Source organism: Malaclemys terrapin, chromosome 4 (assembly GCF_027887155.1).
Source record: "Malaclemys terrapin pileata isolate rMalTer1 chromosome 4, rMalTer1.hap1, whole genome shotgun sequence".
Classification (NCBI taxonomy): Eukaryota; Metazoa; Chordata; order Testudines; family Emydidae; genus Malaclemys; species Malaclemys terrapin.
In genome coordinates this window covers 92,619,175-92,644,890 of record NC_071508.1, presented here as the reverse complement: position 1 = coordinate 92,644,890, position 25,716 = coordinate 92,619,175, and the positions used below count along the sequence as shown (strand labels likewise).

General features: G+C 42.3%; 1 long non-coding RNA gene across 1 annotated transcript; it reads left to right on the top strand.

Moving 5' to 3' along the window:
• Nucleotides 1-368: 368 nt before the first annotated feature.
• Nucleotides 369-22,400, top strand: LOC128835501 (uncharacterized). The gene is made up of 3 exons (XR_008444663.1): nt 369-571; nt 10,657-10,754; nt 12,461-22,400. It is a non-coding gene; the product is annotated as an uncharacterized LOC128835501 (long non-coding RNA).
• Nucleotides 22,401-25,716: the final 3,316 nt, after the last annotated feature.

Below are 25,716 nucleotides of genomic sequence, written 5' to 3'. Positions count from 1 at the left end.
GCTGGGCTCCGGTCCTATGACCTCGCTCCCCAGTAGCGGTGCCGCCCCGCCCCCGGTGCCTTTCCCGCGCGCCAGCCAGCTGGAATCGCAGTCACAGGAACACACGTTTAATTCGAAACGGCCCTTTTAAATATAGGTGCGGGGGAGGGGTGGGAGAATGAGTGAGAGGGGGGTCTTATCCCACGGGGTAACCAATACTTTCGCCAAAGGGTGTTCCTCTTCTGACCAATCAGAGGAGAGAGTTTTGCAGGCGGGCGCCAAGTACCTCTGACGGATGCGTCCACTGACCAATGCTCGTCGAAGGCGGAAGGATGACGACACGGTGCCCGATAGGTTGGCTCTCGAGTGGGTGGGGCTGGAGGCGGCGGGTGCCTGAGCCCCCAACCGGGTGGTCGAGGTGAGCGGGGGAAGATGGCGGAGTGAGAGGAGGAGGCTGAGGGGAGAGGGCCGGCCGCGGCCCGGCGGCCTCGGCCAGGGGCAGGTAAACGGAGCGGGGAACGACTGCTTGAGGAGCGAGACTGAGCCTGGCTAGCGGCGGGACCTCACCGCTCCCTGCTTGGGCTGGGCCCGGGTATGTATGTGTGTGTGTACCCGCCTCCCCTTCCTGCACCCTGATTGGGCTGGGCCTGGCCGTGTTCCAATTCCGGCAGGTACTCGCTCAGGTTAAGTACCTGCCCCCCACCTTTAATCCCTGAGCGCGCTGGGCCGGGGCACGTACGTCTTCGTTGTCTCCAGTTCCCTCCCTCGCCGTGTGTGTGTTTGTGTGTACGGTGTTCCCCTGATTGGGCTGGGTGTCTGCGTGCCCCCTCCTCACCATCTCATCCCCACTCCCTCAACCCCCCGAATCGGGTTGGGCCTGGCAGACTGTGTGTATTAGCGATGCTCCAAAACTGGAGCCTCAGCATTCCAGGGGGAGTGTTTAATTAGATGCCCCGTATCTGAATGACACACTTACACTCACTCACTCACATTGATAATGTTCCTCCAGAAGCTACCCGTCTGCTGTGGTTTATATCGTCTGTCTATCTTTGGGCTTGTCACTGTTGTACTTTAATATTACTGTAGTTCAAGGGTTCGTAGAAAACCATAGCAGAAATAGTTAGGAGTGCTGGTTTAAAGGGTGCTGAATTCAAGTCTGTTTGAATGAGGAGAGCTCGAATATACCCTGAAGAAATCTGAATAACTTTAGAGACGCTGGAAGTATGGATAACCCAGAGTAATGCATTAGATACAGAGTTCTTAGTAGGCTGCAGCAGATGGTTAAAAGAACATATTTCCTGCATAGTAAATCAGCTATAATTTATGTTCAGAGAACAGCTGCAACTGTGGATGTGCATGTGGCAGAAAAATCAAAACCCATAATTTGAATTTAGTCTATTCAACTGGTGAAAAGAGTGCTGACTATTTCAGATTACAAAAATAGAGGACTGAAAATTACACTATTAAAAGATTCATGAAGTCTGGATCTTAGCGGAACTCTGTTATATTGATGACTTGATCTATTTTTTCTTCCTCTATTTTTTTGTGAGCGTGTTGCATTGTGTGAGGGGTGCACACAAGGGAATGGATTTCAGATGCTTAAAAATTCAAAGTCAGGATTCACAAGCAATCCTACAGCGGTAAAGGAGATTTTATGCACCCTGGAGAGAGGGAAATGTTAACAAGAAAATTGATTTCAGTTTCAAGTTTCCAAATGATTATTGAAGACAGCAAGCAGGAAAGTATTTTAAAAACAATGAGAAAATTCACCTAATACAATATTATTTAAAAACAGGCTTCCCCTTTTCCAGATTTGTAACTTGTTGCCAAGGTCAATGTACTTACTAAATTATGCACCTAGGCCTTTGCTCTGATGTGATAAAAGAACGTTTTTCATAGAATCATAGGGTTAGAAGGGACCACGAGGTCATCTAGTCTAGCATGTCTCAAACGTGGCGAGCAAGGGCTTTTTCTTGCTGCCACAGCCTCCTGGGTGGTGGTGACTGGGGAAGGGGCCACACAGTGGCCCCTCCCCCAAGGCTGCCAGCAGGCATTGGGCCCTGTCCCCCTCTGGAGCCACAGATGCCAGAGGAGCAGGCAACCAGTGTGAGTTCCTTGGGGGCATTGGTGCTCAGGCTTTGGGCTTCAGCCTGGGGGTGATAGTCTGCAGGCTCCAGGCTCTAGCTGCAGGGCTTTGGGCTACAGCCATGAGGCTCCAGGCTTTGACCCTAGCCACATGACAGTGGGCACCAGCCCCAGGCTCACCACCACGGCCCATCACCCCGGCCCCTGCTGCCTCCTACCTACCTCCCCATCCAGAGTTTAGTTTGTTCCTTGGCTTGCCAGGTCTAAGAAGACTTTGCTGTGAAAATCGATATTTGTATGGTTGCTAATATCACTTTCCACAGCAGACTTGGTAGCTTGTTGAGAGCTGTGAAAGGTGATATTAACAACCATACAAATATCACTTTTCACAGCGGCAGACTTACTAGCTAGCAAGTCTTTAAAAAAAAAAAAAAAAAAAAAAGCAACCAAAAAAAAACAAAAGAAATAATAACAAAAGACAAGAACATGAAAAGCACCTTATTTGATTGTAATGATTGTAATCTGACTCCTTATTTGAGTTTTTATTTTATTAATGTACAGTTGTCTCTTCTTTACTGGACCTAATTTTTATTGTTGAATCTGCAAAAAAAAAAAAAACCCTACGTAAATAAATTACGATTTGGACGTGTGTATGTGCATATTTATTTGTTTTTCCTAAAGTTAATTAAGTATTTTAGGAAAAATTGTCAGAGCAGCCACCAGCAAGAGTTGGTGGCCACACTCTTGAGGTCCCCAAAAATGTTGTGATAACCCCTGATCTAGTCTAACCCTCTGCCAAGATGCAGGATTTGTTGTGTAACCCATCCATGACAGATGGCTATCCAGCCTCCTTTTGAAAACCTCCAGTGAAAGAACTTCCACAATTTTTACTTAGTTAAATCTGTAAATGATTAATACAATAAGTATAGAATTCTTAGTGTTGTTTAATTTGGTAATGCTGTCATTAAATTTTCAGTTTGCTGTAGAATTTGATGTTGAAAATACATAACTACATTGTACATGTCAGGAGGAAGGTGGAAGTCTTGGTAGGTAGAGGACATTTGGAGTTTTGGACATCTGAGTTTGAAATTAGATGCATGTTACTAATAAAATAACTAGAAGTGAAATAGTTATCCATGTCCATAATTAAATTATACTGTATTTAAGTTTGAGTTAACTATTGTTTTAGGTTGTGTGCATATTCAGGAAGACTGCACTCACATAGATTTCTTGTAAGTAAATCTTCCTAATACAAACTGAGAGAATCATTCTTTTTCAAATTAAAGCTTAGATTCTGTTCTCTTCAATTCTGCAAGAAGTGGATATGTTGCTTGGATATTCCAGAATAAATATGGTAATGCTTCTGACTAGAATTAACAGAATAATAATAAACCAAGTAACTCCCTTCTCCTTTACATGCGTGCACTCACCACTTCCATTCAACCCATGATAGCAGTAGGTACATTGAACATGGATTAATGGTTATATTTAGCTGCATTGGCTCCCCAAGAGCTGCAGAAAATAAAACCTAATAATCTTGTTCCCATGGGCGAGGCGTTGGAGGGACCAAGGACCTGACTGTCTGTGTTCTAAACTCCCCTGGCCAGCTGGGGCTAAAAATGCTGCCTGAATCTGAAGAGTTGCTGTTGAGCAATTTCTACATTCCTTTCCGTCTGGAGGATTTGTTTGAGGAGCTCAGGAGATTATCTATGTCCAGCCCTCTACCTTCATAGGTCAACATAGTCTTTGAGAAGGAAAAATAAAAGAAAGGGAAGTTCTCTAAAACTTTTTTTCTGACCTTGCTTCTGTTTTATTTTTCCCCATTATTGCATAGAATGGTGTTCTGGCTTCTTTTTAAAACTTCTCTCTAGAATACAATGGCAGGAGAGTGAAGGACATTCATTTCTGTACTGATTGTAAGCTCCTATTGGAGCATTTTGTGGCCAGGCTTCAAGTGCTTGAGATGCCATTAACTTCTTCAGCGAAAAAATGGAATCCTAGTTCAGATGGTGTTTTTTACAGGAACTTTCCCCTTACTATGTGATTCCATATCTGTTTCCATTCCGCACTGATGTGAAAATCAAGATACTCCTTCTTACCTAATTGCCAGTAAAAATAAATAAATCTGTAGTTGGAAGTTAAAATAAATAAATAAATAATGGAGATATCCTATCTCCTAGAACTGGAAGGGACCTTGAAAGGTCATCGAGTCCAGCCCCCTGCCTTTATTAGCAGGACCAAGTACTGATTTTGCCCCAGATCCCTAAGTGGCCCCCTCAAGGATTGAACTCACAACCCTGGGTTTAGCAGGCCAATGCTCAAACCACTGAGCTATCCTTCCCCCCAAAGTTTGTTGACTTTTTTGTTGCTGATGCACAAGGCAGAATGGAATCCAACTTATGCTGCTGGAGAACACAAGCAAAATCTTTTTATCAAAGAATACAGAAGAAAATACTAGAAGCAATGCAAAAAGCAGATCAATCAAGAAGCTGCCATTTTTAGTTGCTCAGTTTTCTGACCAAAACTGCATTTTAAATCAATTCTTGTGATAGAAAAGGAGGATCTGAAGGAAAAATTAACTCTGGGGACCATTGCTTATGAAACCATTAGAGCCTAGCAGGTAGCAGTAGTGTAGCTCTCATGTATATTCCCTCAAATCAAAAACATGGTTAAAAAGCAGTTAAACTCCGTTTGGCAATTTCCTGGAAAAACTAGTTTAGGACAAGGTGCTGGTAAATACTGTCTTAAACTTGGTTTGAACTGGAAAAATAATTGTACTGGTGTCCAGCAAGTTCAGCAAACACAGAATGAATCTTTTGAAACTATGGCTACATCCATTAAAAACGGAGGAATAGGCTTGGTCTGTCCACTACATCAAAGTTAGTCTTCTGCTACAGAATGGTGCCTGACCAAATGGATCTAGACTGGTAGTCTGCAACTTTGTGTGCTTCTGATCGCTTAATGCTTCAAGTGTGCAACTCTGCATTATTGTCCTTTTCAGATAATCAAATGTTTTTTACTTTTGTTTATATAATATTGAAAACTGAAATATGTGATAACGTATAACTTCCTTGAGAAAATAACAAACTAAATTGTATACAAACATTCTGATATTTAGTATTATAATTACATATATTTGTATTATGCCCACTGCAGTTTTACTTTATTTGTATTACCCTAAATTAATTACAAATCTACTGCCTTATGTATCTGAAACTAATTGAAATGAGGTGTGCATTGAAGAAACAGAAAATAGAAATAGAAAATGCCTTAAACTGAGACTAACTGCTTTTTCCCATGGTGGTAAAAACCACCTCTCATAAATACCATGCCAGCTCTGGTTTAACTTGCTCATGTGACCATGCCACCAGTGCAACCATGAAAAACAGGAAATCCGTAGTTAGCAGTCTCTTGTAATCTTGATTTTTGCATTCTCCACACTTCCTTGCCTACATCCATCACACATGACCTTCAATCACTATGCCTTTGTGTGCACTCACAAACCTATGTTACTACTTTTCCCACACCCCCAGCCATTCCAATCCCATTCTCTTCCACAGATATCAGCCCTTGCTGCCCTGCTTGGCAAAGCACAGCTGGTCAGGCAGGTGGTATTGGAAAAACAAGTACCTGGTGGATCTGAACAGTTCTGTTGGCTAATCTGGACAAAACTTAATTAAATTGTCTTGAATTAGGAGACTAAGAGCTTGTCTACACAGGGAAATTCACTGACATAATTATACCACTGTATACTGGTATAACTGCTTGTGTGGACAGTCTTGTTCTAGTATGAGTACCTTTTTCCAGTTTAGCTTATACCATTTCCAAAGTAACATAAATTAACTGGAAAAGTGCACTGTTTTACCTTAATAAGAGTGTCCATATGAAGAGTTATACCAGTATAATTATGCTGGTAAATTTCCCCATGTAAATAAGCTCTAACTCTTCATGTGTGTTTTAATTTTGAAATTTCAACAGTGGCTTATGTCCAAGATGCTACCTGTGTGAGTGTGGCTTTTAGAACTGGTGGGGGAATAGGGTGGTTTAGCAGAGGGAACCAAAGAAATATATGGGGAAACAGATTGACATTCCATAAAGAGGACACTTTAAAAATATTTCCATAGCAACAGTTAGTAAATGTTTTTACTGCAAAACTTACATAGACAATTCAGTTGTCTTGTGAGTTATTGTTCCAAATGTATAGACTATATTCACTCATGAAAAGTATAAAACAGAGGAATTTTAGTTCTGCTTTGTGTTGTGATTGCTACTTAATCTTAACTTTGGAGTTGCTACTGACCCCTCCATAATTAACAGAAAAGTAATTATAAAAAGGACACCTTACTATTATATGTGTTCCATACAGAGCTTTCAAGTTGTAACTGCTTTGTTTACTGGCAACAAAATAAGTCTTTAAGTTTAAAGGTGAGCTGTATCTTATTCTGCCTCATGCTTCTGTATGTGCTGGCTAACTTTAATTTTTAATTATGCTGTATGGAGGAGAGAGTGAGAGAACTTGCATGCAAATTGGGGTATGTTAGAAACCACCTTAAGTTTTCAGTGCTGGCAGCTGGAAAATCTGATTGTCTTAGAAAAAAGATGTGCTTAGTTTACGATTTTGACAGTTTTTATCAATTTAACCTCCTCCCCCGCCCCCATTTTTAAGTATTTTTATTTTTATTTTTACAGTTGTGGCGGGTGAGGCTGGGGTTAGGATTAGGGCAGTGCTAACAGCAGGACTACAGGCCCCTCCCTGAGTGGCTGAGGGATCCAAGACACCAGGGTGCAAGGTGCGGGGGAGGCTGTGGTCCTGGCCTGCGGAGCAGAGACTCCCAGTTCGGAGCGGCAAGGAGGACAAGCCAGGCCCCCCCCCCCGCTCCTCCCCTGCTGTGAGGAAGGTCACCCTGTTGCTGAACAGTCCTGACCAGAGATGGCTCCCACCTTCCTGGCACGTGAGTGAGGGAGTGCGGTCATGACAATGCAGCTGCGGAGTGGTCTGTGCATGGCTGTGGGGCTGGTGACACCCAGTCCCTTTGGCAGAAGGTGTGGGGGAGGCTGGCATCCTGGCTGGGCGGAGCAGAACCCCCCCCTGTGGAGGACCATGAGTCCCTAGCCATGGTTGAGATCACCCTGTTGCTGAAATGGCTCCTGCCCCGGGGATGGAGACATTCAGCAGTGGGGTGGGCTCTTCCGTCATTGGGGACAATTCGTCCTCCTCCTCCTTGCAGTCCTGGCTGGAGATCTCTGCGCCGCTGGGCCAGGACCCAAAGCCTTCCCTGCACTTTGTGCCTGCAGGGATTGGGTGTCACTGGCCCCACTCACTCCCTCCCTACCTCACTGGCCAATGTGTGGAAGCCATCCTGGGCTGGAACTGTTCAGCAGCAGGATGGCCTCCTCTGCAGCTGGAAGCTCGTCCTTCTCCTTGCACCCCTGGCTGGGTGGTTTCTGATCCGCTGGGCTAGGATGACCATAGCCTGTCCCGCACCTTGTGCCTACAGGGATTGGACACCACATCTCTGCAGCCATGTAGGGAGCCGTCTGCACCTTTCATGTCATGGCCACACTTCTGCCACAGGGGAGCTGCCAATCCCTGCAGGTGCAAATTGTGAGGAAGGCTGTGGTCTGGTCAGGGCAGAGCAGAGACCCCTGGCATTCCCTGATGGTGAGTGAGAGAGTGGGTCTTTAGCAGCGGGGCAGAGGGCTCCCTCCACTGCCGCAGGAGCCATTCAGCACCTTGTGACCTCACCCTCAGCTAGGTGAGTCCTTCTTCTTGTAGTCCTAGCCAGGGGTCTCTGCTCTGCCCCTCCAGGTCCGCAACCTCCCCCCACACCTTATGCCTGCAAGGATCAGGTGTCACAGGCCTTGAGGCAGCACAGGGATTCATCTGCACCTCTTACTCCTGTGACACCAGGGGTACAGAGGACTTGTTTTTTCCATTGATTTCAGTGTCAGCTAAAATGGATGTTTACTGACAGTTATCAACTAAAATTAAATCCTATGCAACATACCTGTAAATTACTAATCTTATGACCAAACAATCCTCTTTTTGTAAGTAGCAACTTTTTAAAGAAGTGTTCACTAATTTTAAATAAACTTCATTCACTTGTGCCTGATTTTCAAAAGTTCAGAGCACCTGCAGTTTCCATTGATGTTAGTTTGATGAATGGTTCCACATCACCTCTGAAAATCAGGTAGAAAGGATGTCAAGCTGAACACCCTAAAAATTGAATATGAAGTTAGTGAATATGTCTGAAAATTTTGCCCCTAGCAAATTGAGGTACATTACTAGTTGAGGCACTCATTTGCATGATGTAATTATGAAAAGGCAGCAGCAGATGAAATATTTAAAATGTGACTTATTTTAATATGTAGTTCACTCACTTGTAGTCTCGGGTCTTACTTTGCTCATTCTAACATCTCTTGGAAATTGTCTCCTCTTTGGTCATGATGCATAGGCTTCTGAGAGTTTGGGATCACTATTCTTTATCAAATGAATCCTTCAATGAAGGATTTAATGTTGTGTTCACATGCTCTCAAATTATCTATTGTGTATTTAGTTATTGTAGTTTGATTTGAGATTGTCAAATTCTGACCTTTACAATGTGAAAATGTAAGGACTAGCTTGAGAAAATAGAGCTAGAAATCATAATAGATCAGTGGATTGCATCTTGGCTAAAGGTTCTGGCTCTTCTCTGCCTGTGAAAATGTTCTGCAGTACAGGAGGAGGAGAATAAAAAGGATCAGAATGCTTTCATGTGTCTGTTGGGAGTGTGTTTTAATTGTGTAAGCTCAGTGTAATGAAGCAACCCTGCTTACAGGTGATCCATCATTCTACCAGTTGGGTTGTCAGCATCACATTCTTGAGGCCTGATATTATTCTTTCCCCCTACAACTCTTCAGACAGGCATTAAAGATGTATTTGTTTTATCAATCTGCAATAATTCCATTCACCCCAGTTTCTAAGGAAATGGAGTTGGACATATGTCTGTAGGAAAATCTCAGTCCCAGTGTGTTGAGCAATTATCACCATAAAAAAAAATTCTTACAGAACAAATACAATTAAAAGCAATGTGGGCAGTAATGTATTGTATATCTAGGTGAGCTCTTCTGTGCATGGATTTACATGAGTTATGGGTATATAAATTTTAGGAGGCTGAGGAGTACAGTGTTTACTCCTCGTGGAATTCTGTGCCAAAAAATTAAAAATTCTGCGCACAATATTTTAAAATTCTGCAAAAGTCTGCATATTTTATTTGTCAAAATAACACAATATAATCACACCAAGTTTCAATTATTTTTGATCATTTATTTCAAAATACCTATCAGCAAGTATGTCTGTAACAATACAGACAACAAAAAAGATTCAGGAAATGTTTTTTGACAAATAGATTCCTTACTAGGCATATTAATAATAACTCTGAGTAATAATTCATTTAAACAACAATACAGAACCGTATTTCCCACATCCCTCAGAAGCAGAGCAAAGGCTTGGGGGAGTCAGGGGTAACGGAGGAGCTGAGGGAGAGGGAAATAAATTGCTGGGAAAGAGTCTAGGTGTGAACTTGGAGAGCTGTTGCGTATGGGTGGAAAAGTATGGAACAGGTTTTTTTGGGGGGTGGAGGGGCAGGGAAGGATTGTTGGGGAGCTTCCCCTTGCAGATCCTGGCTGACCCTAGCCTCTCCCATTCAGTCAGGCACATCTGCCCCGTCCCCATGTGCCTCTGTTTCCTCACCCAGCCATTCCCCTGTCCTTGTGTAGCTCTGCCCCCTCCCCATCCCCATGTGTCTCTACACCTCCCTCCCCCAGAGGTCCTGTCCTCCCCCCACTAGCTCCTATGAGCCCCTGTCTGACCCCCTTCACCCACCCAGCACCCCACAGCTCATCTCCTGACCTGGCCTGACACGGGTTGCGAAAGCAGTTGTCTCTTCCCTCCCTGCAGGGAGCTGCAACTTTGTTCTATCGCCACAGCGCCCTCTGGTGGGCAAAAGGCAAAGCTGCAGCAACATTTTGGCAGCAGCTTTTTTCTGTGTGAAAAATTATAAATCTGCTGGGCTCATTAAATATGTGCTTGCGCAGTAGCGCAGAATTCCCCCAGGAATAAGTGTTGCGCAAACTGACTGACATGAAAGATTTCACCAACTGATCTATTGAATAACATGCATATTCTTACCTCAGGGTACAGAATGGTTTCTGAACAAAAACGTTTTGGAAGTGTCTTGAGTAGGTGCTCTTCTCCCCAGAAGTGAAGGGGAAAGTTGATTTGCTCCCATTTAATCCATTGAAAACTAAACTTTAAAACCGATGGCATTTTGCTACTATTTAGAATGAGGTCTTTGTTGGGATGTATGAGCTATTTCTAGGGTGGCTCAGTAGGCCTTTTTTCCTATTGGGGGGAAGGAAAGACTAATTCATCTGTATAATAACTTATGGAGTAACATCATGATTCTTGCTTAACTAATCCCTGAAAGATACCACTGTTGCTGTTTTCCTAGTGTTGTTTGTACCCTGCAAAATGTCAGGATGACAGAAATTTTGTTCTTGCTTTGCTCTTTTGTTTATTTTATTTATTTATTACCCACCTTGTTGTGCCAGTCAGGTTCACTTGTATTCCATTTTGAGTGCAAATCAGCAAACTGAAAAGGAAGGGCTCTTGGTGGAAAATGATGGCATATGTGGCCATGAAGTTAAGGGTAAGTATAAACTGTTTCTTTTTGGTTTCTGATTTTTTTTTTTTTTTTTTTTTTAAGTCAGTCCCAGGGGAATTTGGCTTTCCTTGGGATGCTATAGGGGTACTGGACTATTACCACAGTGTCTGCTTGGGCTGCTCCTGATAACTGAGCCTGATTTAATAATTTATTCCAGCAAGAATAAATGCTATTTGCATTCTCTTTTATGCTGATGTTTAGTATTTGACGTTTTGACTAACAAATTCCAGGGCTTTGATTTCATTTTTGTCTCTTGCAATGAGGAAAGATGTTTTTGCGGCTGAGGCATAGAACAGGGGGTCAGGAAACACTGGATTCTGTTTCCAGGTCACCACCGACTTCTGGTGTGACATTAAGCAAGTCACTCATCCTCTCTGCCACAGTTACCCCATCTGTATAATGAGAATAATAAGACCTTCCTACTTATATGGGTATGATGATGTGAAATTCATTAACATTTGTGAAGTGCTTTGAGCTCCTTGGTGAGAAAGTTAGAGATGTGTACAATAGTTGTGTTTTTCTTATCCACCTAATATCCACCCACTCCTTCAATATGGGACCCTAAAATATTAACGAGAAGATTAATTTCAGCTACCTGCCAAGCAAGGAATGAAAGTGATATAGAGCAGGGAGGGAGACATAGGCAAGGAAAAAACAGATAAAGGGGGGGAAGAGGATAATGGAGGAAGAATAAAAACTGGTGTGTATATGAAATCTTCCCCCTTTCCCACATTGCAGCATAGAGAGGGTGATTGATGGGCTATAGAAGAGAAAAATGATCTCTTGGTAGCAACATGGTTGTGACCCTACACCATTTCATCTTGCCAGCAACACTGGCATCATCAGTTTAAAACAAAAACTTCACTTCAAACTGCCACTAATGATCAGTGATGTCAAGGAAGTTCTATTGGTGCAGGAGCATAGGTGTAGTCGCACTGGGATTCTCACTCTTGAGTGAATGAAGAAAAGCAAGTGGGAGCAGGAAAAGTACCTAACTTGTGTGATCTTACAGCCACTATGAACACTTTTCTTCACTTGTGGTATTCATAGACTTGTAGATTGTGGTTAATTAGCTCCTTGTTTATGGTACCTGTTCATTTTGAACTTGTGGCCAAATACACAATCAAGGTGCAATATGTGTATTTTCCCGGCACCACACTTCCCTTGCTACAGTATATTTCTGTGTCACAATTAAGAAACAACATAGCTACCTACCACATTCCCAACAGTGTGATATTTGTTGCTGGACACACTGCTTCTGTGTGAGCAAGTAAGTTTAGTTCAGTATACACCTCTACCGCAATATAACGCTGTCCTCAGGAGCCAAAAAATCTTACCACATTATAGGTGAAACCGCGTTATATCGAATTTGCTTTGATCCACCGGAGTGCGCAGCCCCGCCCCCCTGGAGCACTGCTTTACCATGTTGTATCCAAATTCGTGTTATATTGGGTCACGTTATATCGGGGTAGAGGTGTATCTGTAGTGTTTACTTAGCCAGCCTAGAGACTTCTAAAGTTAGAACTCTTAAGAACTTCAAGTCTAGCTATCATTGCCGTTTGTGCAACGTTCTGATCTTGTATAAATTGAAATCAGATTTTGAAGAAGTGAACTTTTGAGCATTTTAATTTTGAGTTAATTTCATTCTGTTCTCTCAGTTATTCCTTCTGTTTTTCCTTTTGTGTTTTCAGGCCTGTTCCTGGCATCCCAGAAGAAGTTACTCTGTTCCTTTTGCTTAGAAACTGATCATAGACAGTGAATGGTGGATGCTCCACTACTGGTGAAGAAAAGTCTTTTCCTTATCTCCATGGCGTGTAATGAGGAAATATTCTTCTCTTTATGTTTCAACTTCTTAAACCAACATTTGAAGTATGGAGCCTGCACCAGCTGGCTTCCCCCATAGGAGCACACAGCAAGCATTTTACCAACCCTTACAAGCGAGCAACTGAAATCAATGTTTGATATGTCCCTGAAGTGATGTCTTCAGAGTTTTTGAGCTCTGTTTTTGCACCCTAGAGAAGATTTTTACAAGCATGCTCACACAGAAACCAGTCTCCTTTCTGTATCTTAGCAGGGTAACTTCTTCTCCAACTGTGTCCAAGTAAATGGATAATGCATCTGCATGTGATGCTGTGCCAAGCTATTTCAACATGTGTGAAAGGTTGCAGCAAGAATACATTTCCACCCTGAAACGAGGAACAAACTTAAAAAAAAAAAAAAAACCCACAATCCTGAAAAATCCCCATAACGAAGATGTCCTAATCCAGAACAAAGAACTGACTTTGTAGATAAATGTCTCAATGTCACCTCGTGAAGCAGCTAATGCACAAAAACAAATACAGAATTACCTTGTCCATCATGGATGAATGAATCATCACATTCTGTGATCAAAAGCATTTGCATGTGTAAATCCACATAACTAGTGAATGTGAAGAGCTTTCACCAGGAAAAGAAGTTGCTCTGCACTGTCTCTTTTTGTAGCAAACCCCTTCCCTAAGAAGGTGAATCTTTGAGAACCTCCTAGTGCTAAAGTTAATCCTATAGTGTTGGGTTTACATTGTATCTCCAGTCTTCTCCAGCAGCTTTAGCAGCAAAAGGAACAAAAAAACTCTGTGATCCAAGAGATGGGACAGAACTTCATCTTTTTAATAAAGGAACTGGCCTCTGGTGGGATGGGAGAGGCTACAAGTATAATGTTCCAACTCATCCCCTCAGCGTCCTGAGTGCAGTTTATAACTTCATACTGCTGATGGAGTTGGTTTTTAACTCTCCTTTGGCTACTGGAGAACTGGGATGAGTACTCTTCCAGGGTGTAGATGGGAGGTCTGATAGAGAAACCAGTTCAGAGAGAGCAGAAATGCTGAAGGAAGTATGCTCTTTTTCTGGCTCCCCCTGTATCTCCATCCCAAACTAAGGAGGAGATCATGGTTCTTACGTGTTTACACCAGATTCTTTGTCTCCATCACTTGTGACTTATACGGGATGTTTTCCTTCCGTTTTAGATGGAAGCTTTATGTTTAGTTGCTCCCTGCAGTGGTAGTCTGTATGGTCAATGAGGTTTCTTGGTGGAAAGGCCATAATTGGTTTGTGTTTTCTTCCACTTGAACCTGGACCTCTTCATAGTGCACCTTATTCCAAGCTTGTGTTAATGTGAATTTAGCAAATGTGATTTGCTGATTTAAAATAATACAATTTCAAATCTGGATCAAAAAAGGGGTATAGGCTCTGTTTAAATTATTTTTTGTTTTCTTTTAGAAAACCACTGGAGAGAGCCAGGCAGCCTAAAAATGGCTTTAAAAAAAAAAAAAAAAAAAAAAAACCCACGAAATTCTACTTAGCTCCTGGTGACAAGTAGCAAGAGCAACATTTTAAGACTGGTAGAGAAGGGAAGGGGTTATATAAGGATGGGGAAGAGAGAATCTCTAAAGAAACTTTTTCTTATATCTGTGTAATCTATCGTAGTGGAAGTTGAAGGAGAACAAATTCTGGAGTTGAACAAACCCATGCACTGGCTTTGGTCCCGCTCTTCCCTCCTGGGAATAAAGTTGTGAAGAGCCACAGTGAACTTGTGATGTGACAATAAGGTTTAATTACATCTTTTCCTGTTTTGTGCTCTCTTGGAGAGAAAATCAGTCTCATTGGGTAGGGAATGTTGAGCTGTACATTTTGTGCTGAAAATAACACAAGATATAATGGCATCAGAATATAAAAAGCACCAATACAGCACAGTCAGCTGTGTTTATCTGTTCACTTGGAGAAATGATTATATTCGTCATGGGTAGGCAGTTGGGCTGATTTCCTTTCAATATAGTGCAGTCCCTTGCCAAACAGAATTCGGATTTTTGAGTGTTAAAGACAACTGGAAAAATATGTTCCCTTTTAGGGCCTCTTACTGAAGTCAATGTGATTTTTGAATTTATTTAAGTAGAGGCAGGCTCAGACCGTTAGTGAGGAAAATATCTGCTGTCAATGTCACAGGTTTAAATGTGATTAGAAGGCATCCATTATGGCAAATATGTCGTCTTAAGCCTGGTGATTCTTCTTTTCACCTTCCTGACCCCTATTTGTCCTCCTTCTGACTTAACCACTTGCAGCTGTTTCTAGCACAGCTTGATAGAAAATTTGATATTGTTTTCCATATATTGTAAAAGGCAGAGAATGGATTCTGGAGAAGGTGGATACACTTTAGCCCACTTTGCCACATGATAGGAATAATTGTCTCCAAGCTCTGCCTGATAACAAGAAATGGAAACAAATGTTGACTTTCCCTGCCTGCCCCCTAACATGTAACCACTTGATTAAATTTTAAGATAAAATTATAATAGGGCTAATGTTCTGTGGCTGTCACAGGATGCAGTTGTGCATGCCCAAAAGACCCCACTGCAGTATGCTTCCTGCCAGCTTCTTTATGAAACTGCTGTGCCAGGCAATACTGCCTCAGCCTTTAGACTTTACTCTTTGCTCCGCTTCTGTTTCTCCATGTTGGTTGGAAATCTTCCCGTATGAAAGGTTAAACAAATAAATAAGGGGCATGTGCAATAGATATATATATATACATATATATATTTTAATACTTGTGGACAAAATGATGTTACAAGTTGTTTGAAAACAACAAAATCACCAATGTCTTCCATTTTGAGATGTGTATAGTTCCATAAGCATTAGTGCTTCGTAGCAAACTGTAGTGCCATGTTAGGATCAGTGCATGAGCCTAGTAGTATTTTTACAATTTCAGAGTGGCAAATTATTAATGACAATAATAAACAATAATGTAACTAACAGTAGAAAGCAGACAGTAACAGATGTTATGAACGTGGTCTAAAGATGCAGTATCCTTCTTAGGCAGTCGTAGTGACAAGGTTATCTTTGGAACCAGAATTTATTAAATTGATGGGCTTTGTGGAATAATAGCTGACTTTTTTGTATTGTTTTTGGTAAAGTCTGTCTAGGCTAAACAGTAGACTGTGAGCATCCAGACTAATCCTCTCTTCGTCCATATAAGGTGAACTGCAAGACAAATCCAGGACACACACCAAATTGACAGTGGCATTTGTTTCCTTTTAGTGTTAATGAAACACCCTAAACTGTTCTTGCAGATTCTATCTTCATGTAGACTGTTTCATTACTACCCATCCCTTCCATCATACAGAAGCTGATGAAGAGCCACTGTACGTGTTTTATAGGCAACTCTGCTGCCTTCTCATATGGGTATAATTAATGAGCTCTGTTAACTATTGAGCAGAGTAACATTTTGCAGAAATAACTCTGTTTAAAAAATATGATACTAATGTTAATCTTAATTAGTAAGACTAGTTAAATCATTACATTCAAATTGCTGTCTAAGTTTTTTGTCAGTTTTGTACACTTAGAATCCTAAATTATAGATTGACCCTTCCAATACTTTTCCCAGCTATCTGATTTCTTTTTTAACTGCGTGGCAATTTTCTCTCTTTCTCTCTCCTCCCTCCTCCCTCCTCTCCCCCCCCCCCCCCCCCCCCCCCCACACACACACACACACACACACAACGCCTCTCCCTCTACTTTCTGAGAATGGAAAGCTGAGCTAGGTGAAATCCAAATGGTTTATCACTAAGGATAAGTTTTTTGTCGTGGAAGTCATAGATTCTGTGACTTTCAGAGACCTCTGTGACATTTTCCCTTCAGCTTCAGCCCTGTGCCTGGGGTGGTGGGTCCAGAGCTGTCAGCTGGCGGGGGCTCTGAGCCGCTGCGGGTGCAGGGGCCCCACTGCCGTCAGCCACTGCAGGCGGTGGGGGTCCCGTATCTCTGAGCCACTGGCCTTGGAGCTCTGAGCCATTGAGAGCAGAGGGGACCTGTAGCTGTCAGCTGCTGTGGACAGTGGGGACCCCAGAGCTCTCAGTCACTGGCACTGGAGCCATCAGCAGCTGCAGGGGCCTTGAAGCTGTCAACCGCAGTGGGTGCTGGAGCTCCCCCCTCCTCCAACTGCAGGGCTTGGGCTTCAGTCGTCTCCTGGTCAGTTCCCCCATCCCCATTATTTCAGTAAAAGTCAGAGACAGATCATGGGCTTCCCTGAATTTTTTTTTATTGCCCGTGACCTGTCCCTGACTTTTACTAAAAATAACTGTGACAAAATCTTAACTTTATTTATCACTTTCTCAAACAGGCAGTTTAGGCTACTGAAGCAAGAGATGGAAATGACTCCCAACCCAGGTTTGCAACAATCTGTGTATCATATCTATCCGATTTCCTGGAATAGCTTTTTAATTTCTGTCACTATTGTTTTTCACCCACCTCTGTTTTAAAAATAACAGGCTGCTGTCAGCTAAGAGAGGATACTGCATCTTTTCTTGAGACCTGCCTGTAAATGGCCACCTGGGAAAAATGGGTAGCTTGGGTTTCTGAGTTGATCTAGATTAATTAAATGGGCAAAATGTATTGAGATACAAAACCAGTGATTCTTGCAGAGTTAATTATGTAATAAAAAACAGAGTCTCTGCATATTCCGTCTCTCCATGTATATTGGGCAGGTGGGCTGTTTACAGTAGAGCTCTGGGGAACTGTGCTCAAAGCTAGTTCAGTTCTGAACAAAAGTAGCTATACCATTGAATCAAGTAGTTTAGTGCTTGGGGGAATCAATTGATAAAAAATACCTCTGAAACTGGAATGCAAAATAGCACAGTATGTAGGGGGAAATATCCCTGATGCAAACAAAGCCATAAAAAGATTTAATAAAACTAGAATTTTAGTAGCAATAACTGTTTTGCATGTAATAGTAACTAACTTGCATTACCAAGATTGTACAGTAGAATAAGTGGTAATAACCAAATAAGTTTGTGGTCTGTGCTGCAGGGAGTTGCATGAAGAGAACAGTGTCTCTTTTTAAGAAGATGGAAGAATTCCTTTTACTGTTCCCCTCTTTTGAGGGAATATGGCGCTTGAATACCATGGTGATGAGCCAGTGATGAGTATAAAACCTGGGTAACTATAGGTCATGCGTCAGAATTGGTGCATATAGGGGAAGACTGGGCAGTTGTGTATGAGTGACTGGTTTCCCTGTTGTTTGTTTTGTAGTGTAGCATGTGCAGTGCCTCTGAGAGGAAAGTGCTGAGATATGAAGAAGACCCATTTCCCACAGTTGGAAAGCTTTTATTCAAACTTTTATTGGAGAGAGGAGTTTTTGTTTTTTGTAAAAAGAAACTAAGTAGAGCTGTGACAGGTCCTGAAAAGAAAGTATTGCAAAATGTTGACAACCCAAATGTTTCTTCTGCAGGGACAGAATTGCAGGATTTATTTATTTCAAAAGACTATCCTACTTCCTCTTTTAAAATTTTAAGTACAAACTGGCCATATGCTTCCATTTAAGATTAAAACTGTTTTCTGTTCACCCTTTGAGTTTTGCAAAGCCAATTGCAGTAGATTCTCTGGTAAGGCAGAGGAGAATTGATCTGCTGCTGCGGTATTTGTCCCTGGCAACTATTGGAGGGGCACTCAAAAGAGCCCATGGAGTTTTAAAATATAACCCACAGCTGACCTTGTCTTCAGTACAGAAGTGTAGCCTGCAGAGAATATACAGCTCAGCATGCCATGTTCTGTCCTGAATTGAATTATTAAACCAAAGTGTGTATTGATCCATGTGGTGGCTTAATCTCTTTGATCAGGATGGGATATTGCATGCTACCATCTGTAGTGTCTGAGAGTGGCTGAACTTTGCTTCATTATTTAGTAAACTTGGTGGGGCCATTTGTCCCCTGGCAAGTTGATAACATGACCCTCTGTTGAGGCAAAATGTGGGCACCACTAATATAATGTAACCAAGATGGATGTATGGATAAGTCGTTAAATGTTGGCAAGTAGGGCATATCCAATAGTAGTCTTGGACATGAAAACCTGTGATCTAAAAGATGGTGATTTGAAATAAATTCCAGCCATTAAATTATTATTAAAAGAGGAAACATACCCAGAGAAGACCTTAACTTGATCATGTCCTAGACATACTAGATGGTATTAGACCAGCCTTATACAATTACGAAAGTCTAATTGCCAGTCTTTTACCATGATAATGAAAACACTATCTTGCTCATATTTCCAGAATATGTACTTTCCTAGCTGAGTAGAGTTTTGCAAGACTGTGTTACACAGTTACAATGAAAACTTGAAGGCTATCGGCTTGTTGCTGCCAGTGCAGACTTTCTGGTGTACTATTCTCCAGGGGTGACTAAATTTCCAAAGACTGCTCACAGCAGCAATGTCAGAGATCCTGCTGCCCTAAGGCCACTGAGCTGTGGTATGGTTTCTTCCCCTGCCCAAGCCCTTGATTTCCTTGCTTGCAAAACAAAGCAGAAAGTTCAGATAATGTGGTGGTTGTCAAGTAGTGCCATGCTAATACTAGGTCTAAGCAGTGCTAAGTCTAGATCAGAAGTGTGGACTGTGCAGGAACCTGTGGTCTGCTTTCTTGCTCATTGGTGCTGCTGGAGAAGTTCTAGCCAGTACCTATGCTGTGAATTGCAGCTCCTGCTTGATACAGCTGGCTGTTAAAGACCTTCACAGCACTAAGAAATCCATGTGGCAAGTTTTTGGGAATAGAGAGCTGTGGCAAGCTTCAGGACAACGATATTTTAAACAGGACTTCACTACCAGCTCTGCTGTCAAGGTTATTTTCAGGGTTTTATGGAATTACCTCTCCGTAATAATGGGAGAACAGAACCTTTTCTGGGGAAGTTTGTCAGTGCTCTTAGAGACCCCTTTTTCCCCTGCATTGCAGTGACCATCCTTTCAGCTGTGAATGGAGTCTAGCTGAGACTTCCTCCCAAGTCCATTCGTACAGCTTTTTACTTGAGCCAGAGGGCTATATGTTGGGCAGTTCAAGGTGTAGCCTTTCCTCCCAAAGGTTCAGCATGTTGCGTCCACAGTATGGCCAGGTTAAGGCACCAAGGGCCAACAGTGGTACCTGGGTGTCTCACATAGTGCAGAATGCTACCTATGGACACCCCCCCACACACACGTTTTCCTTCAGTCTGCTTTGCACTTTTTCCTGAAGTTTGACTTCAGAATAATGTGTATACATACACAGCATAAATAAAGGATATGTCTGGCACTAAACCTAAGTACCAAGCAGTCACAGTATACCCAAATTCTCTAAGGTTTACCTTTTATCTTTACTGTCAGATGTTCTAACTTGCTGTAGCATATGTCCTGTGTAAATTCTGTTTTCTCTCAAACTGAATGTGTGTTTGCAGGGCAACTAAGAGAATGTTCATTTTGAAGCCCTAGGCACAAAGAACTGCATGGACAAAATGAGGAAGAGTGGCACAGGCCCACAAATCAAGTCTTATAGAGCTAGTATTCTAATTATGCATGATTCAAAATGTCTAGTGTTACATAGTTATTACCAGTAAATTCAGATATGCATTTATTCATAATGAAGCAATAGGAACTAATATACCAATAGCTTGAACTTACTGCTTTGATTCTCAAATGTTGTTTTTAGAGAATGCACTGCCTCTGTAGAGAAAGGGGCAGATTATACAGATAGGGACAGAAGCATGGCACCAAAACTGCATATCAGGAACGAGGATCAGAACTCGCCTTTTTAACCTCTTGCCTGGTTCACATTAGTGCCCTGAGCATGTAAAAAACAGGGCATGAACTAAGCATGTTTAGTGGCGAGATGAGGTTTCTCAGCTGCTGCAATTGTAGCAAACAGAAAGGTGCAGAGTTTCCCAGGGTGTGGGGAGGGCAACAGGTGAAATCCAAGTTGGATAACATAAAAACTGACTCATAGTAAACTGAGTGTAGGATTTGCCTGACAATAGGTGAAAGTGGTCTTGACCTAGGGAGGTAAATTCTTTGGAGGGGGTTGAAATCAATAAGCACAGTCCACATATTTCAGGTGTTGAATAGCTTTTTAATAGTATTTTCAGGTAACTCTTTAGCCTCATAGGCTGCTGTACTGAAGCATACTGGTATGAACCAGCAGTAATGGCACCCTGTAAGAATGAACCTGAAATTTTTGACAAACTTGTGTGTTTATTTTGTTGAGCTCTGTGACTAAAATTTTTTAAAAAGTTACAAAATGAGATTTGCTCAATGGGTGTCCTGAGCTCTAGCAACATAGTGACAATATGTTTTGTTCTTAATTTCACTGATTAAAAAGAGTGATTGACATGAGAGAACTAACGGAAATCAGGTGCCATCTATTTGTTTGCAAACCTTTACTATGTTTTCTGTAAAGAATATTTCTCGAGCCATTTTGTGGGTGTTTGGGGAAAATTTCTGCTGAGAATGTACAAAAAAAAAGTTATGGTATCTGTAGCAGAGCACAAGAACTAATGCTACTTTTCCTAGACTGAAGCATGTAAACTCATAGAAACTCTCAGACTGAGACAAGTAGTTTGCGAGATTCCTTACTTCTATCTTATTATGGCTACATCTAACTTTGCAGGAGGACCTAGTTTATATGAAAATTCCTGTCAGAAATTCCCTCCTGTTTCTTTGAAGAAACAAAATGGGACAAGAGGAAGGGTTTATGGGTCAAGTTAACACCTGTCTACATTCTTAGCCAGTGTAATACAAGCACACCCACACTGCAGGCTTGGTGTGGGGGCCATATATTTTTTTCTCATTGTTCTTTCTTTAGATATACAGTAGTTGCCAAATGCAAAAGGGAATATTAAGGTTTAATCTGTGATGACTGTATTTTATAGTATCAGAGTATGTTTGAAATTTTTCCTCTGGGCCAACTTCTGTAGGCAAAAAGGAATGGTTAAAACATGTTTAACCCTACTGGACATCCTTCAGGACTACTCTTCAGTTTAAAATCCTGCATTAGTATCCTCCCCCCCCCCCACCACAAATAAGGACTGGTCTGCACTTAAAATTCAGGTCAACATAGTAAGGACACTCAGGGTGTGAAAAATCTACACCCCTGAATGTTGCAGCTATGCTGACATAAACCCCCTATGGCTCGGTAGACAGAAGAGTGACAGTAGCTAGGTTAAGAATTCAAGTTGGTGGAATTACTACAGTGACAGAAAAAAACTCTTCCATTGTTGTAATGTACATTACAGTTGTGCCACTGTAGTATTTGTAGTGTAGACATTGCCTGAGGGGTAAGCAGTTAGTTATTTACAAACACACACTTATTTCCCTTCTAAACAAAAAGGAAATAAAACTTTCTTGTAAATAATCTCTGTGAGGAGCATGGTGAAAGAGCAGAGGAGAAATGTTGAAGGTGGTCTTCAGCTCCAACATTGATGCCTTTTAAAAAAAAAAAAATAAATAAAAAATGTTTTTGTCCTTAAAGTTTGGAAACTAGGTTAGAGAATACTGAACGTCTAATAGTATGATCACATTTTTATTGTACTCAATAGATCATGCACAGGAAAGATTAGTGAAGGAATTTAGTGGCAACACTGGAACCTATTTACTCCATTGCATAGTGTGTTTTATGTGGTTATACTGAAAATTTCTCCCTGTATATAGCTGAAGTTTTCCAAAAGGCAGCTTGCTTTTATATCTATGCATCTTTGGGGATTTGAAGAAAAGACTTTATTCTTTTGACACTGTAAAGAGGAACTGTTTAAAAATGAACTTGGAAACTCTGCACCTGTATACAATTTTTTTAGCAATAAAGCAGCACGGGCTGAGAATGCACTGAAACCTCATTGTGTGTCATTTGTTAGGGGAAAAAAAAGACAAACTAGAAGGTAGCCATGTTGTTTCAGGTGGAACTGGTAGTTCTGTCTAATAAGGTTACCTGACCCTTCTCATTATAAGACCTTGTTTTCAGAGTTATAAACAACTCTGCCAAAACTTTAATGTGCCTCAGGCTGAATTATTTTGAAAAACTTCAGCCAAAATGATTCAGCCATTTACAAGAACACAGCTAGGGAAATGTACATTGTTTTGCACACATTTAAAACATTTCTGATGACTTTTTCTTTGAAAATCTCTAGCACACAATTTGGCAGGTGGCCTTTATGTCAGGGATGTGCCATTTGCCTTTCCTATGAAAATCTGCCCAAATTTGTTCAAGTTAAGTCATTTTGAAAAATTACAGTTTGCTCAGTTTCAATAGATTTTAGCAGCTACATCCCCTGATGATTTGGTCCACATTGGGCATGCTCCAGCCCAGTGTTGAGCAGGACTATCTATGCAATTGTAGCTCTGGACTGCATTGGGTAATTCTGTACTTGCACCACGCACCCCCACCCCCATGCATAGGAGGAAGTTGCCTGATTTGAATGCAGAGGGAAAAAAAGCTCAGTGTCATTAGGACAGGTAGCTCAGGAGAGGGGGACAGAAACTGGGACTGAAGGGGGAGAGGGAAATTGAAACTGGGAGTTGGAGTGGTGAGGGAGAATGGAACTGAAGATCAGTGGAGTTGGGGAATGAGATCATATAAGGAATGAGCATGTATACGTGGGAGAAGTGGGACTGTTTGGACAAGGAGACTGGGACAATGATTGGAGGTGATGGGCACACTGGGAATGGCTAAGTAAGGAAGATGGAAGTGGGATTAGGAGCAGGGAAGAGATGGAACTGGGACACAGAAGCGATGGAAAGGAGTCTGTGACCATTAGAGAACAGTCTCCTCTAGAGGCAAGAATGGAACCCAAGATTGCTTTCCTCAGCTGTCAGCTAATATCTGGGAAACCCACTGGCTGAGTGTCCAGTCCCCATCTAGCACTGGTCCACAGAAAGGATGAGACCCTACTATTGCTAATCAGTTACTGTGTTAGCTCAACTGGCAGAGGTTGGTGTGGTAGATGTAAAGGTTCCAACACTGCTGCTAACCTGTGTGGGTGTTGATATCATGCCACATGATGGAATTTTGATTTTTAAAAACCTAGGAACCTACATACACAAACTACATTAGCCTTGCAGAGTCAAATACTCAAGTTAGGAAATGCCAGAATTAAGGTTTCCTGTGCAATGTCAGTTCATTCCCCTTGTGTGCATGCATTGGGAGAGTCTTTAATTACACGATCACATTCTGTTTTTTCCACAGGAACCTCTTCCTCCTGTCAGTGCACAGGATTGATTCATTGCCAAAGGATGTCTGAGTTGTGTAGTGAAGGAGGCAATTGCTGATAGGACCCAGCCTCATTTGTTGCAGAAGTTGGAAAGCATACACTGAAAAAGGCAGTGGAAGGTAGAAAGAAAGGGGATGGTCTTATGGTTAAGGCAGTTGAATGCTGCTCTGGAGAATTGGGTTCTGTCCCATTCCTGTGATGCTACGCAAGTCACTAAACCAAAAACTCCTCGAAGGTGTTTTTGGGTACCCAGTTTGAGACACCTAGGTGCAAGGATGTCAGTCTGCATGGGAATCCCCTTCTCACATCCACCTCCTTTCTCAGCTGTGGCACTCATTTAAAAGTTCATACAGATGGGCTCCACTACAGTTGTTGTTACACATCAGTCCTCAAACTTTGAGCAGTACCTTAGGCTTTACTTCCATCTCCTTCAAGGCCAACCACAGTGATGTTGGACAAGTGAATGAGCATGTATTATATAATCTACCAAGGAGGAGCAAAATCCTGATCTGTACGCAGAGCTGGTGAGGCTATGGAACTAGTGCATAGCTCCATGAATACTTATCTCAGCAGTCTCTCTGATGGCATTATAGAACATGATTGAGTGCAGACTTACTGAGCAGATTTTTCCATCAAGACCACAGGCAAGAGCTGCCTTTCCTGGGGTCTTCTGCAGGTAGACTGCCACCATATTTTCCAACATTAAATGTCATCAGTTCTTAAGGTGGTGGTGCATGGTTGCAACTCCTTGTGAGCCCCCTCCTTGCCCTTTGGGTCTCTTATACACCTTCCCCTTAATTCTACTGATCCACAAAGCCCTGCTCAAACTGAAATGAGAAAGTAGTGACTATTTTCATAGCCCTGATGTGGCTGACCTGGCAACATGTCTGCTTCTTTGCTTTCCTCTAGTGACAGCCCCACCAACCCAAGGAGTTGAACTCCATAACCCACCCCAACCTATCATCTCTGCACCACAAGGTCTGGCTCCCTGATGATTCTCAGGCCTAAAGCAGGGATGTTTTCCTGACATCCAGGTCAGTGCTATTAGATTGAAAATTTACCACACAAAAGACTTACCTGCAGAAGTGGAAGCATTTCCAGAAAGTGCACCCAAAGCTCCATATCTCCTACTTTTGCTCCTCTGCTATCCATCCTCAGCTACCTCCTAGACCTGAAATTGCTAGGGTTGTCCCTAACCTTGATTAATTTAGCTGCCATCACTGCACTCTACTTGTCAATTGACAGTTTCTCGATCTTCACATATCCTATAGCAAAATTCGAGGGACTCCTTAACCTGTTGCCTTCACTGTGGGACCCTACCCCACCCTGGGACCTCAATTCAGTGCCTTACATATTAAGGGTACATCTACACTAGAATAAAAGACCCTGGCTGTGGCTGGCCCAGATCTCAGGCTCATGGGGCTTAGGCTGTAGGCCTAAAAATTGCTGTGCAGATGTTTGGTCTCAGGCTAGAGCCTGGGCTCTGGGACCTTCCCCCCCTTGCAGTGCCCCAGAGCTTGGGCTCCCACCTGAGCCCAAACAGCTGCACAGCAATTTTGCAGTATCCCCTTACCCCCACCCCAGAGCCACTTGATCTGGGCTAGCCATGGGTGTTCAATTGCTGCATAGACATAACCTAACAGGGCCTCCTTTTGAGCCCAAGGTGACCAGCTCACTGCTCCATCTCTCCTTTAAGACTTCATTCCTGGTAGCAATCACCTCAGCCAGGCTAGTGGAACTAGGAGCCCTCAAGCTGACTTCTCCTCTCCCATATACAGTTTAGCCAGACAATTATATTGCATCCCCACCTTCACTTCTACCTAAAGTGTCAGAGTTCCCCATCAATCAGGATATTTAACTGCTGGCCTTTTCCCTAAGCCCTACTTGCACAGGGAAAAGACCAGCCTCCACCTACTGGATGGAAGATGAGCCCA